General features: G+C 44.7%; 2 protein-coding genes across 5 annotated transcripts in view; one reads left to right on the top strand and one right to left on the bottom strand.

Moving 5' to 3' along the window:
* The window catches only part of DTX3L (deltex E3 ubiquitin ligase 3L), a 239,745-nt gene extending 237,942 nt beyond the window's left edge, over positions 1–1,803 (bottom strand). For 2 of the 3 annotated variants that reach the window (XM_078682422.1, XM_078682420.1), the window contains exon 1: positions 1,043–1,179. The gene's annotated coding sequence lies outside the window, so the exon portion shown is untranslated. Of the gene's footprint in view, positions 1–1,042; positions 1,180–1,640 lie in introns of those variants that run through there. The other variant, XM_078682421.1, reaches the window with a different exon arrangement.
* PARP9 (poly(ADP-ribose) polymerase family member 9) overlaps positions 1,272–13,273 on the top strand; it is a 797,801-nt gene continuing 785,799 nt past the window's right edge. Inside the window, exon 1 of one of the 2 annotated variants that reach the window (XM_078682417.1) lies at positions 1,272–1,409. The gene's annotated coding sequence lies outside the window, so the exon portion shown is untranslated. The remainder of the gene's footprint in view (positions 1,410–13,273) is intronic. The other variant, XM_078682418.1, reaches the window with a different exon arrangement.

Genomic DNA, 13,273 nt, shown 5'->3' with positions numbered 1-13,273 from the left:
TCTTCTGTATATAATGTATTTTTTATATTGTGGTACTATGGAACTGGAAATCTGTATATACTATTTTAACACACTGTGGATCTCGGAAGAGGTCTATACTAATAAAATGTCATTCATTGAAAAAAAAAATATTAAATCACATTGTTATGCTGCTATACTAGTATGTTCGATTCTGCCCTTCAGCAGGCCAGCTATCCGTTAGGCACAGGCGCGTCTTGCAGACTCTGGGGTGTGGGGGGGTTGCCACGACTTCCCAGTAGTCTATGGCATCAGCCATGTATTCTGTGATGCCTCTTGTCCCTGAATATATTAGGATTTCGTTCCTCTGTGCATCTTCGGGGACAGGTGGGTGCCTCAATCTCATCTATCCTCTGGCAGTAAGAATGGGAAACTCTTGCTTATGCAGAGCTATCAAATGAAGTTGGGTAACCATCATCTCTTCGGGGGGGGGGGGGGGGGGGGGGGGGGGAAGAGGGGCGTAGGCCCTTGCCTGTTCAGGACTAAAGCTTTGTCCCACAAACTCTGCAACACTTAGGCCACTGATTCCCTTTCAACTGTCCCTTCAGTAATGTTGTCAGATTAGAAAAGAAATGCTTTATGAATCTGCATATGAACTTTTAGAAGTAATGCAGCAGTTGTACTTCTTCAAGACCCCTAAATTGCACAAAAGGGGCTACATTATAAAAATGCACCCCTCTGCATAAAAATGAATGCCTTTTTCTACTGGCGATAAAGTGGCACACAAAAAGCACTGAATGCCTCATGTGGACGCGTTCCGAAACTGTGAAATTCACAGATCAGATTACATACATGCCCGCTATGGTTCTGATTCGCAGAGTCAAGCCAGAACCATGGCAAGATCCTCCCTATGAATTTCTCAATTTGCCCACCCCTAGCTACCCTCCAAGAGGATAGACGTGCTGTCCGATGGGGAGCTCTATGAAGAGCTCACGGGGCTGTGCAGTCCTTTTACTCGGTTGGACTTTAAAAGGTTGACAGAAGTGGCACAATAGCAGCAGAGGCCTGCGCCTCCCGCCCGTACCTGGTCGTCTTTCAAACTCCTCGCTCGCGCCGCCTCCTCCGCCTCCTCGCGGCGCACGCAGCTGGCCCGGGCCGGGAAGGGCAACTGTTTGGTGTTTTGCACGGAAACAACCCTTGCACCAGGAAATACTACTTCGGTTGCTGGGGAGTGCCCTGTAACAGCAGTTGGAGCGGGTACGCCCATCGCGAGTGAGTGACAGACCCGGAACAAACGGCGGCAACTACGACCGAGCTACTTTCGGTTTCTGTTTTACGTCTTTGGCGAGTAAATGGAAACAGAAACTTCAAACTCGGACGGACTGTGCCCCCTCACGGAAAAAGCACAGCAGGAGTTACGATTTTCAGCCCACTGCGGAGCAAAACTCCATGTGAGTATACAATAAGTTTGGTTTGGGTGGGTGGGTAGCATTGGATAGGGTGATTGTCTACAGATTAATTCTAAAAGTTCCCCTTATCAGAGAGCCCGGGTCGTTCGTGGTAAGCAGCAAGTTTTTCGGAGAAGTCCTATCAAAACTCGGCTTTACAGTTTCGACGAACCTGGCCAAGGAACACAGCTCTCCTTTTCACATCACGTTTAAAAAAAGTAGGAGTAAAGTTACCGAAATAATGTACGAAGCCCTCAATTGTGATCTAATGCGCATTGGGTTGAGACAAGTCGTGGCGAACTGGGCGAGAACTACACGGAGCCGCAGACCTCGAATGCGTTTCTTAAATAACGACGGCGTTTGAACTGAAGTGTTATCATAGGGGCAAGGGGTGGGTCACGGGTGGCGAAGTGAATTCGGATTTGTGAAAGTCACGTGACCATGGAAAGTTGTAGAAAAACACTAGGGGCGTGGCACTGTCACTAGGGAACGAGGGGCGTGATGTACTAATACACGCAGACTTTAAGTCAGGGCCACTGGAATTTTATTTATTTATTTATTTTTAAAATTTTATATAGCGCTAGCTTGACCGGTAGGTATCAGAGCGCTTTACATACACATAGTAACCAGCAGAAGGATAATACAATTACATAGTACGCAAACCACAGACAAAAATACAGCATGGGAAGTAAATATGCAGTGGAGCGGAGGGGGCAAGAGCAATAAAAGAAAAGGCGAGAGTGTGACATGGTCCTGTCACCCACTAATTCTTTTTTTTTTTATTTCACAAAGTTTTTATTGAGAGAGATTGGCAATGATATGAACAGTACATACATGAGCAGATAAAGTTCGTGGTACAAGTACAAATAAAATCGAGCAAGCGATGAAATAACATAAGAGGGGAGAAAGTAAATAAATAAAGAAAAGTGACAATTAGGCATCATATCAGTACAACACGAGAGACTTATTACAGCAAGCAATTATATCAGACTTGCAGCACAGTAGGGTGTATCACGTTCATCCTTTAACACATTGAGAAGATGATTGGGAAAGCAGAATTTAGACATTTCACGGGGGTTTGAAGAGATCAAAGTGAGAGTCAAGTGAGGTCCATAGTTTTCTATGTTGTGATCCCCAGGGGTTAGAAGCAAGGGTAATGTTATCGGCACCCCCGAGATTCGAAACCCAGTTGAGCCAATGGGGGAAGGAGGCTTTGGCTGTGTTTTTCCAGTTGGTCGTTATGATTTTAACCGCCGCTGTCAGTAGAAGATCAAGTAGGGCTTTGTCATTTTCATCTAGAGTGACAGCTTTGGAGGAACCCATAACTATAGTAGCAAATTCTCTCGGGAGAGAAATGTGTAGGGCTTTGTTAATAAATTCAAATAGTCTGTCCTAGTAGGTGGTAACCCGGGGGCATTTAAATATTAGGTGTTCAAGGTCTCCTCCCGATTCCAAGAAGTTCCAGCAGGAGTCAGTATCCTTGATGTTGTGAAGGAAGAGTCTTCTAGGGGTCCAAATGGCTTTGTGTAGGAACCAGAATTTAGTTTGGGACAGAGTCGGACTAATTTTGTGCCTTGTGGTTGACTCCCAAATTTTGGCCCATTCATTTTCCGAAGTGGGAGTGGAAGAATACGATACCCAGTAAGATTGTATTGCAGAGACCAGGTTAGATTTCTGTGGTATTATCATTTTGTACATTCTGGATACCTGATGTCCAAGTTTATCAAGGGCGGATAAAAGGTTAGGGAGTGAGGGGGAAGTGTTGCCCAAGTTTGCTTTTGTTAGAGCGACCTTAACGTGTAGAAAGTAGTAGAAGTCAATGCTCTCGAGTTGGAATCTGTCTTGTAAATCTTTGAATGAAAGTGGTGTTGAACCCTCATAAAGTTGGTGAGGGAAGTGTATTCCCTTTCTGATCCAAGAAGGATTATACAGTGGTTTTCCTCTGTATGTTAGAGTGTTGTTCTGCCAGAGAGATTCCCATTTTGAGTTACGAAATTGATGGGGTAGGGACTTGCTTATATGGAGGAGGGAGTTCTTTGTGTTCTTAAATATGATCCCAGAGTCGATGTTGGGGCGTAGTTTAATGGTGAGGAGGGCGGAGGGGTCAAGACCTTCCACTAGAGATTTTTCTACATGTAACCACACAGGCGTGTAATCAGACTGTGATGTGAACCAAATCGCACCTTGCTTTGCCAGGAAGGCGGTCTGGTACAGTCGAAAGTCAGCCAGATTGACACCCCCCAAGGATTTATCAAGTCGTAGCTTTTTCATGCTGATTCTGGCTTTTTTCCCTTGCCAGAGGAAGGAGGAGATCATCTTATCTAATTTAGAATGGAAGTCGTTAGAAAGTGTAAGGGGAAGCATTGAACCTACGTAGTTGACCAATGGGGAAATCATCATTTTTATAGTCTCTAACCGGCCCCACCATGTGATGAACCGCGGTGACCAGCCATCCAGGATTTTTTTGATTTTCGCTAGTGTGGTCGATTCATTGTGTTTGAGTGTACTTAATATGTTGTCAGTGAATTCTATGCCTAAATACTTTATGACATCCGGTTGCCAGGCTAGTCCCGAATCACCAAGGACTTCTTTGGTAGTGTGTACATTAAGTGGTTTGACTTCGGACTTGTCCTTGTTTAATTTATAACCGGACAATGCAGAGTATTTGCTGATTGAGGACATAAGACCCTTAATTGATACAGTTGGGTTTTCTGTGGCGATTAAGATGTCGTCGGCATATGTCGCTAGTTTTACCCGGGTGTTTCCGAAGGCGACACCTGTGATGTCCTCATTATTTTTTATGTCGGTTAGTAGGGGTTCAAGTGCCAGTAGGAATAGAGCCGGTGAGAGCGGGCAACCCTGTCTAGTACCCTGGAACAGGCGGAACGGGCTGGAAAGTGTCCCATTAATTGCTATACGGGCAGAGGGGGAGAAGTATAAGGCCATCACCATTTTAATGAATGAATTACCCAGGTTGAATGAGCCCATACATTGTTGAAGGAAGGGCCATGAGACTTTGTTGAATGCTTTCTCAGCATGAAGGGTTATTGCAATCATCGGCGTTTTGCAGGATTTCGCTTTTTCAAGTATGTGGCATAGGAGTCTGGTGTTGTCATTCGACATCCTATTTTTCCAGAAACCCACTTGTGATGGACTTATCAATTTGGGTAGCACAGAGTTTAATCTAGTAGCTAAGATCTTGGCATAGATCTTGCAGTCAATATTAATTAGCGAAATGGGGCTGTAGTTTTTGGTCTGTAGGGGGTCTTTTCCTTCCTTGGGTATAACAATTATTGTGGCTTCGCTCATCGAGGGAGAGATATTCCCGCTAGAGGCGGAAGAGTTGAACACAGTTTGGAGTATTGGTGAAAGTTGGTTGTCAAAGGCTTTGTAGAATGATGCCGAGAATCCGTCAGGACCTGGGGCTTTGTTGTTTTTGAGTGTTTTGATGGCTGTCGAGATTTCTGTGATACTGATGGGGGACCCTAGGTGTAATTTGTCAGTCTCCGAAAGTTTGGGGAGGTCGAGGGCCTCCAGGTAATCCGAGCATGCCTTTAAGTCCAGAGACTTATCGTTCCTATATAACTCTTCGTAAAATGATTTAAAGGTATCAAGAATCTTGGACTGATTAGTGTGTATGTTATTTGCGGGGTCTTTTATAGAGGAAATGGTTGCTAGTTTCCCACTAATTCTTGAGAGTCCAGAGAGGGAGGAGACAACTCGGATAAAGAGGACTAGGTTGGTTGACGTTGGTCATGATAGTATTTGTTTAGGAGATGGAGTTTCAGGTCCCTTTTGAAACAGGGGAAGGATGGGTTGCATCTGAGGACTCCAGGGAGAGCGTTCCATATCCTGGGAGCATTGCCAGAAAATGATCGGTATTGGGTGGTTATCTTTTTCAATTTCGGAGGAATAAGAAGGAGTAAGTTGGAGCTTCTTAGTGTTCTGGCTTGACCTGCTCTGCTCAGTTTGTTGTTTAAGTAGTTGGGGTCAGGAGAGTGAAGGGTTTTGTGTGTGATGCAGGCCAATTTATAGATACATCTCCCTTCCATGGGAAGCCAATTGAGGCAGTAGAGGGCCAAATTATATGGCAGGGTTGAGTAAATTATGCAACAAGAGAAGGCAAATTATGCGGCACTTTTTGCAATGGTATTGCCTCATTTTTAAACATGGTAACACCTGGGCATTAGTTGCACCCTTTTTAGTACCAATTTAATACCCAAATTTAGCAAAAATCAACAGAAAGTTGACCATTCCAGTTTATCAAAGTGCCTTCCACCACGTGGCAACACGTGTCGCTGAATTTTTAGTAACTTTTGAGCGTTTGAGCTAGAAATTTTTTGTTGTTAAAATTTGCAGATTCTGCGGCAGATAATGGATTAGGTGGCAAATGTATAATTATGCAAAAATTTCTGGCCGCACGATCGCATAATTCCAATGGCCCAGACTATAGTCCTAGTCAGGGGTGTATGAGACACTAAATTTCTGAGGTAGAGGAGGACAGTCTTGGGGACTTTTCATTGACTATAGAAAGTGTCTCTTGTCTGAGATTCGAAGGCTTTGATAAATGTAGACAGTTGCATAGTTCTGAAGTGAAATAGCAAGGAAGGGGGTGTGTCGTCACAGCCTGTAATTATGCTTTAATGTTAATTACGTTCTGGAAAGTAATGAGAAAATATGTGAAGAAAATGAACTTTACATCTTCATACACCAAGCACACTTGCTACCAATGATTCCATATCCATATCCAAAGTGCGAGACCGTAGATGTACTTGATTTTTAATTGTTCTTTTAATAGTGGAATACTGATTATGCTGGGGTCCTAGTTCCCTGTTGCAAGTTGCAGAAGATCTTTGGCAGAGGCGAGACTAACAAACCAAGGATTGCCAGGTTGCTCAAAGATAGATTTTATGACTTCCTTCATTGTGTTCTCTGGGGCCGCCGTTGTTTGATAGAAGAATTTCCTCAAGGTCGCCATCTCTTCCAGTTTTTGTTGATTAAGATAAAATTCTAGATAAATTAAGTTGTTCCTGGTACAGGCTGGTAGGCGAAATAGCTTTTGGAAGCTGTACAGTGTATTTTCTCTAGATCATTCGCAAATTTCCTTGGAAAAGTCTGTTGCGCATAGTTGATGGGTGGAAGTAGTTTCGCCCTGAGTACTCTTTGAATGGCTGCTGATGTTGGACTATCTAGGGTAGCGTGTAATTTGCAGCGGGCGTAGGTGACCCGTTTCCCTTTCTGCTGCAGTTTCTGGAGGCGAACCCGTGGGCGGCCCGTTTCGCTAAGCCATGCCCCAAGATAGGTATAATGTTGTACACAGCCCAAAGTCAACTAACCCAGTGTTCAGTGTGGAGGACAAATTATTTAGTTGTTGTCTGCATGTGAAATGATTCCATCAATTCTTTATATATGTTGCATATGACATGATTCAGTCTTTTCTGCAGGCACATTTTAAGGATTTCGGGGGCCCTAGACCAAAAGAAATTTGGGGGCCACTGTTCAAAACCCTTTAAGTTTATGATGCCATTTCAGCACATTCATGCCCTTTTTAGGTCTCGCTGATACAACGTGCATGCGTTGATCTGCGAGAGTTAAGTAAGGGCTCTCAAAAATGCTCCCAAAGTCTGCAGGAGGATCGGGCACAGTGCATGTGCGCCGGGCGTGCGCACCATTTGTCCGCCTGCAGCCTTTGGGAGGACTTTTGCAGCGACTTTGATGTTCCCAGCCACTTCACGCCACGCTCCGCCTCTGCTGCCATATGGACATGCATTCAGATTACCATGCTTCAGCACACCCCTCATCACCCATCCCCCTTATGCTCTGCGTCCCAGACACACACACACAGCCGCGCCCATGTACTTCACAGCTCTTTACTACAGAATTGAATTTGTAACTTTTTTTTTACTCATTGTTAAAGCACCTACATCTCCACTCAACATATGCTCCCTCGCCAATGTCCCTCCCACCCTTCCTTTGATCTCCGCTTTTCTTTTAACTTTTTATCACTGAAGCTGTTCATGATGTTTTAAGTGTGGAGGATGCAGCGCTGATTCTTTTGCATAATAATTGGATATTTACAGCCATCTTCCACTGCTTTGCTTTTTGGAAGCAGGCAAAAGGTGATTTTTAAAAAAGTGTTTGCTTTATTTTCTTAATTACTTTTACAATCCTAAAGGTGCAGATTCATAATAAAACAACCCTTTTGCTACATAACCTGAATGGCGTTTGTCACAATGTACCAACACCAAACGATATAATGCACATATTACATGTTTATTTATTAAAACATTTGCATACCTTCGTTTTTCAATGTATTTATTTACAAGTAATAATATTTCTCCCAGAAACGTTTTACATAAGTAACGTTACCAAACACCAACCCGGAATGCAAAACAATCACTTCTAACTTAAATACTTACTTGCCCATGATATACCTCTTGTACACACACACACACAACCCCCCCACACACACAACCCCCCACACACACAAACTCGATATTTGTGTTCCTTTATTTTGATATGCTTTTAGTATTAATGTCACACAAACATCCCCACACACACACACACACCCAACCCCCACCACACACACACACAACCCAACACACACAACCACACACAACCCCACACACACAACCCCACACACACAACCCCACATACACAACCACACACATACAACCCCACACCACACAACCCCCTCACACACACCCAACCACAACCCCCCCCACACACAACCCCCACACACACAACCACACACAACCCCACACACACAACCCCCCCACACACAACCCCCCCACACACACAACCCCACACACACAACCCCCCCCCACACACAACCCCCCACACACAACACCCCCCATACACACAACCCCACACACACACACAACCCCCACACACAACCACCCAACAACTACACAACCTCACACACAACCACACACACACACACACACACACAAACCCCCCAAACAAACCCCCCCACACACACAACCCCCCACACACACAACCCCACACACAACCACACACACACAACCCCCTCACATACACAACCACAATCATACACACACAAACCCACAACTACACAACCCCACACACACATCCCCCACACACAACCCCACACACACAACCCCCCCACCACACACACACACACAACCCCCCACACACACGCACAACCCCCCCACACGCACAACCCCACAACACGCACAACCCCACACACACAACCCCACATGCACAACCTCCCACACGCACAACCCCACACACACACAACCCCCCACACACAACCAGACACACACACACAACCCCCCACACACAACCATAACCCCCCACACACAACCCCACACAACCCCCCACACACACGACCACAGCCCCACACACATGCACAACCACAACCCCACACACAAGCATAACCCCCACACACAACCCCCCCCACACACACACCCACAACCCCCCACACACACAACCACCCACAACCCCACACACACAACCCCACACGCACAACCCCCCACACACACACAACCCCACATACCCACAACCCCACACACACACAACCCCCCACACACACAACCCCCCCACACAAACACACAACCATACAACCCCACACACAACCCAACACACACACAACCCCACAATCCCACACAACCCCCCCACACAAACCCCCACACAACCCCCCCACCCACAACCCACACACACAACCCCACACCACACAACCCCCCATGCACACACAACCACAACCCCACACACAACCCCACACATACACAACCCCCCCCACACACACACACAACCCCCCCACACAAACACACAACCATACAACCCCACACACAACCCAACACACACACAACCCCACAATCCCACACAACCCCCCCCCACACAAACCCCCACACAACCCCCCCACACACACATCCACAACCCCACACACAACCCCACACATACACAACCCCCCATCCCTCCACATACACAACCCCTCCACACACAACCACAACCACACACACGTAAACCCCCTAACACACACAACCACACACACATACTCACACACACACACAACCACACACACAATCCCCCCACACACAACCCCCCACACACATAACCCCCCACACACATAACCCCCCACACACATAACCCCCCACACACATAACCCCACACACACCCCCACACACAACCCCCCCCCACACACACAACCCCCCCACACACACAACCCCCCACACACACAACCCCCCCACACACACAACCCCCCCACACACACAACCCCCCACACACACAACCCCCCACACACACAACCCCCCACACACACACAACCATACAACCCCACACACAACCCAACACAAACACAACCCCACACACACAACCACACAATCCCACACACAACCCCCCCACACAACCCCCCCCACACACATCCACAACCCACACAAACAACACCACACAACCACAACCCCACACACAAACAACCCCACACCACACAACCCCCATGCACACACAACCACAACCCCACACACAACCCCACACATACACAACCCCCCACCCCTCCACACACACAACCCCTCCGCACACAACCACAACCAGACACACGTAACCCCACCACACACACAACCACACACACATACTCACACACACACAACCCCACACACACAACCCCCCCACACAACCCACACACCAACAACCACACACACAAACCCAGACACACACACACCCCCTCACACACAACCCCCCACACACAACCCCACACACACAACCCACACACACACACAACCCACACACACACACAACCCACACACACACACACAACCACACACACACAACCACACACCAGGATAGCAAAACATAGCATAACACAACAAAACAGCATAGCATAACAAAACATAGCATAACAAAGCATAGCATACCATTAAAAAACAGCATAGCATAACAAAACAGCATGCCATAAAAAACAAAGCAAAGCATAACAAAACATAGCATAGCATAACAAAACAAAGCATGGCATAACTAAACAACGCATAGCATAACAAAACCTAGCATAACATAGCATAACAAAACCTAGCAAAACAAAGCATAGTTTAACAATACACAACAAACCACTGCATAAGAAAACAGCATAGAATAACAAAGCATAGCATAGCAAAACACAAGAAAACAGAGCATAGAATGAAAAACACAACAAAACATAGCCTAGCAAAACAAAGCATAGCAAAACAAAGCATAACAAAACATAGCATAACAAAACAAAGCACAGCATGCCATATCATAACAACACACAACAAAACATAACAAAACATCGCATAGCATTAACACAACAAAACAGCGTAGCAAAGCCTAACAAAACACAACAAAACAGCACAACAAAACATAGCATAGCATAACATAACAAAACAAAGCATAGCATAACAAAACATAGCATAACAAAATAAAACCTAGCATAACAAAACAAAGCATAGCACGGCATATCATAACAAAACAAAACATAGCATAGCATAACAAAACACAGCATGGCATAAAAAAACACAACTGAACATAGCATAATAAAATATACCATAGCATAACAAAACAAAACATAGCATAACATAATACATAGCATAGCATAACAAAACACAACAAAACAGCATAACAAAACATAGCATAGCATAACAAAACATAGCATAAGAAAATATAGCATAGCAAAACACAACAAAACATAGCATAGCATTACAAAACACAAAAACACAGCATAGCATAGCATAACACAACACAACAAAGCATAACAAAACACAACAAAACAGAACTGCATAACAAAGCATAGCACAGCATAACAAAACATAGCATAGCAAAACACAACAAAGCTTAGTAAAGCATAACAAAACATAGCATAGCATAACACAACATAGCATTGCATAACAAAACACAACAAGACATAGCATAACAAAACAAAGCATAGCATAACAAAACACATAGCATAACAAAACACAACAAAACTTAGCATAACAAAATACAACAAAACATAGCACAGCATAGCAAAACATAGCATAGCAAAGCATAGTATAACAAAACATATAGCATAGCAAAGCATAGAATGGTATAACAAAACAGCATGACAAAACACTGCATAGCAAAACAGAGCATAATAAAACAAAACAGCATAGCATAACAAAGCATAGCATAGCAAAACATAACAAAAGGTAGTATAGCATAACAAAACATAGCATAGCATAACAAAACATAGTATAACAATACAAAACAAAGCATAGGATAGCAAAACATAGCATAACAAAACAAAGCATAGCATAACAAAACACAACACATAGCATAACAAAACATAGCAAAACACAACGAAACAGCATAGCATAACAAAACACAAAAAGCATAGCATAACAAAGCATAGCATAAGAAAACACAAAAAATAGCATAGCATCACAAAATAGCATAACAAAACATAGCAAAACAAAACATAGCATAGCATAACACAACAAAACAGCGTAGCATAGCATAACAAAACACAACAAAACATAGCGCAACAAAACATAGCACAGCATGGCATATCATAACAAAACACAACAAAGCATAGCATAACAAAACACAACAAAGCATAGCATAACAAAACACAACAAAACATAGCATAACAAAACCTAGCATAACAAAGCATAGCATGGCATATCATAACATAACAAAACACAACAAAACATAGCATAGTATAACAAAACATAGCATGGCATAACAAAACACAACCAACATAGCGTAACAAAACATAGCAAAATAAAACATAGCATAACAAAACATAGTATAGCATATCATACCAAAGCACAGCATAACAAAGCAAAACATAATACATAGCATAGCATAACAAAACACAGCAAAGCATAGCAAAACAAAAAATAGCATAGCGCAACAAAACATAGCATAGCATAACAAAACACAACAAAACAGCATAAGAAAATATAGCATAGCATAGCAAAACACAAAACATAGCATAGCATCACAAAACACAACATAGCATAAGAAAACACAACAAAGCAGAACAGCACAACAAAGCATGGCACAGCATAACAAAACACAACAAAGCTTAGCATAGCATCACACAACATAGCATAGCATAACAAAACAAAGCAACGCATAACAAAACATAGCTGTAAAGGAGCAGGAGTAGTGGGAGTAACCGAGTCCGAGACTTTGACCAGTGATTTTAAAGACGGTTTTATTTTTATGTATGCTCTCCGGCTTCTACTAGTAAGTCTCTCCCTAGCAAATGCTGCAGGATCCGTTTTGGTGTTTTTAAGTGGCTCCAGGATGTCTTCTCCGGTCAGGAGTCAGTCTCGAGATGGCCCAGTGGTCCGGAAAGGCACACGACATGCAACAGAAGAGAACAAAAAAGGAAATGGTCACTGGGACGTTCACTTCACGTCATGCAGTGGGGCCGGGTGTGAGGGAGAACCAAGTGCTCAAGTGGTTGAATTACAAAGCGATGCCGAGTGCTCTGGTGCTCGTGAAAGGGGGGGGTTTTCCGCATCGACTATACAGTATTTACACTAGCGCTTGGGTTCTTTACTCTGGAGGGTGCAGACGCCGTCCCACCCAACCCGCTACCTTGCCCCGTACCTCTGAAAGCCACACTCCTCCCCCGGGAGCGTGGCGGGGCGGCTCGTGGGGTCGTTGGCCTCCGGGCTTGCTGGTGTCGCCGTGGCTCTTCCCGTCTCCTCCGTCCAGGCTCTCCTCCCGACTCGACGTTTGTTCTCTCCTTCTCCGGTCTCTGACTCCTTCTTCCTCCGGGGATACGCCGTCCGTCCACTTCCGGGGTTGTCCTTCTTTTGGCTCGCTAGGACCCGCTACGTCATCAAGGGGAGGAGTCTCGGCACTCTGAGAGGCACAGTTAAAGGCGCCCTGTCCTTTAATGTTCTCCTCGTCCCAACTGTACC

The sequence above is a fragment of the Lissotriton helveticus genome, chromosome 3_1 (genome assembly GCF_964261635.1).
Source record: "Lissotriton helveticus chromosome 3_1, aLisHel1.1, whole genome shotgun sequence".
NCBI lineage: Eukaryota > Metazoa > Chordata > Amphibia > Caudata > Salamandridae > Lissotriton > Lissotriton helveticus.
Note: the sequence above shows the minus strand (reverse complement) of the source record. Positions and strands in the feature narration are given on the sequence as shown.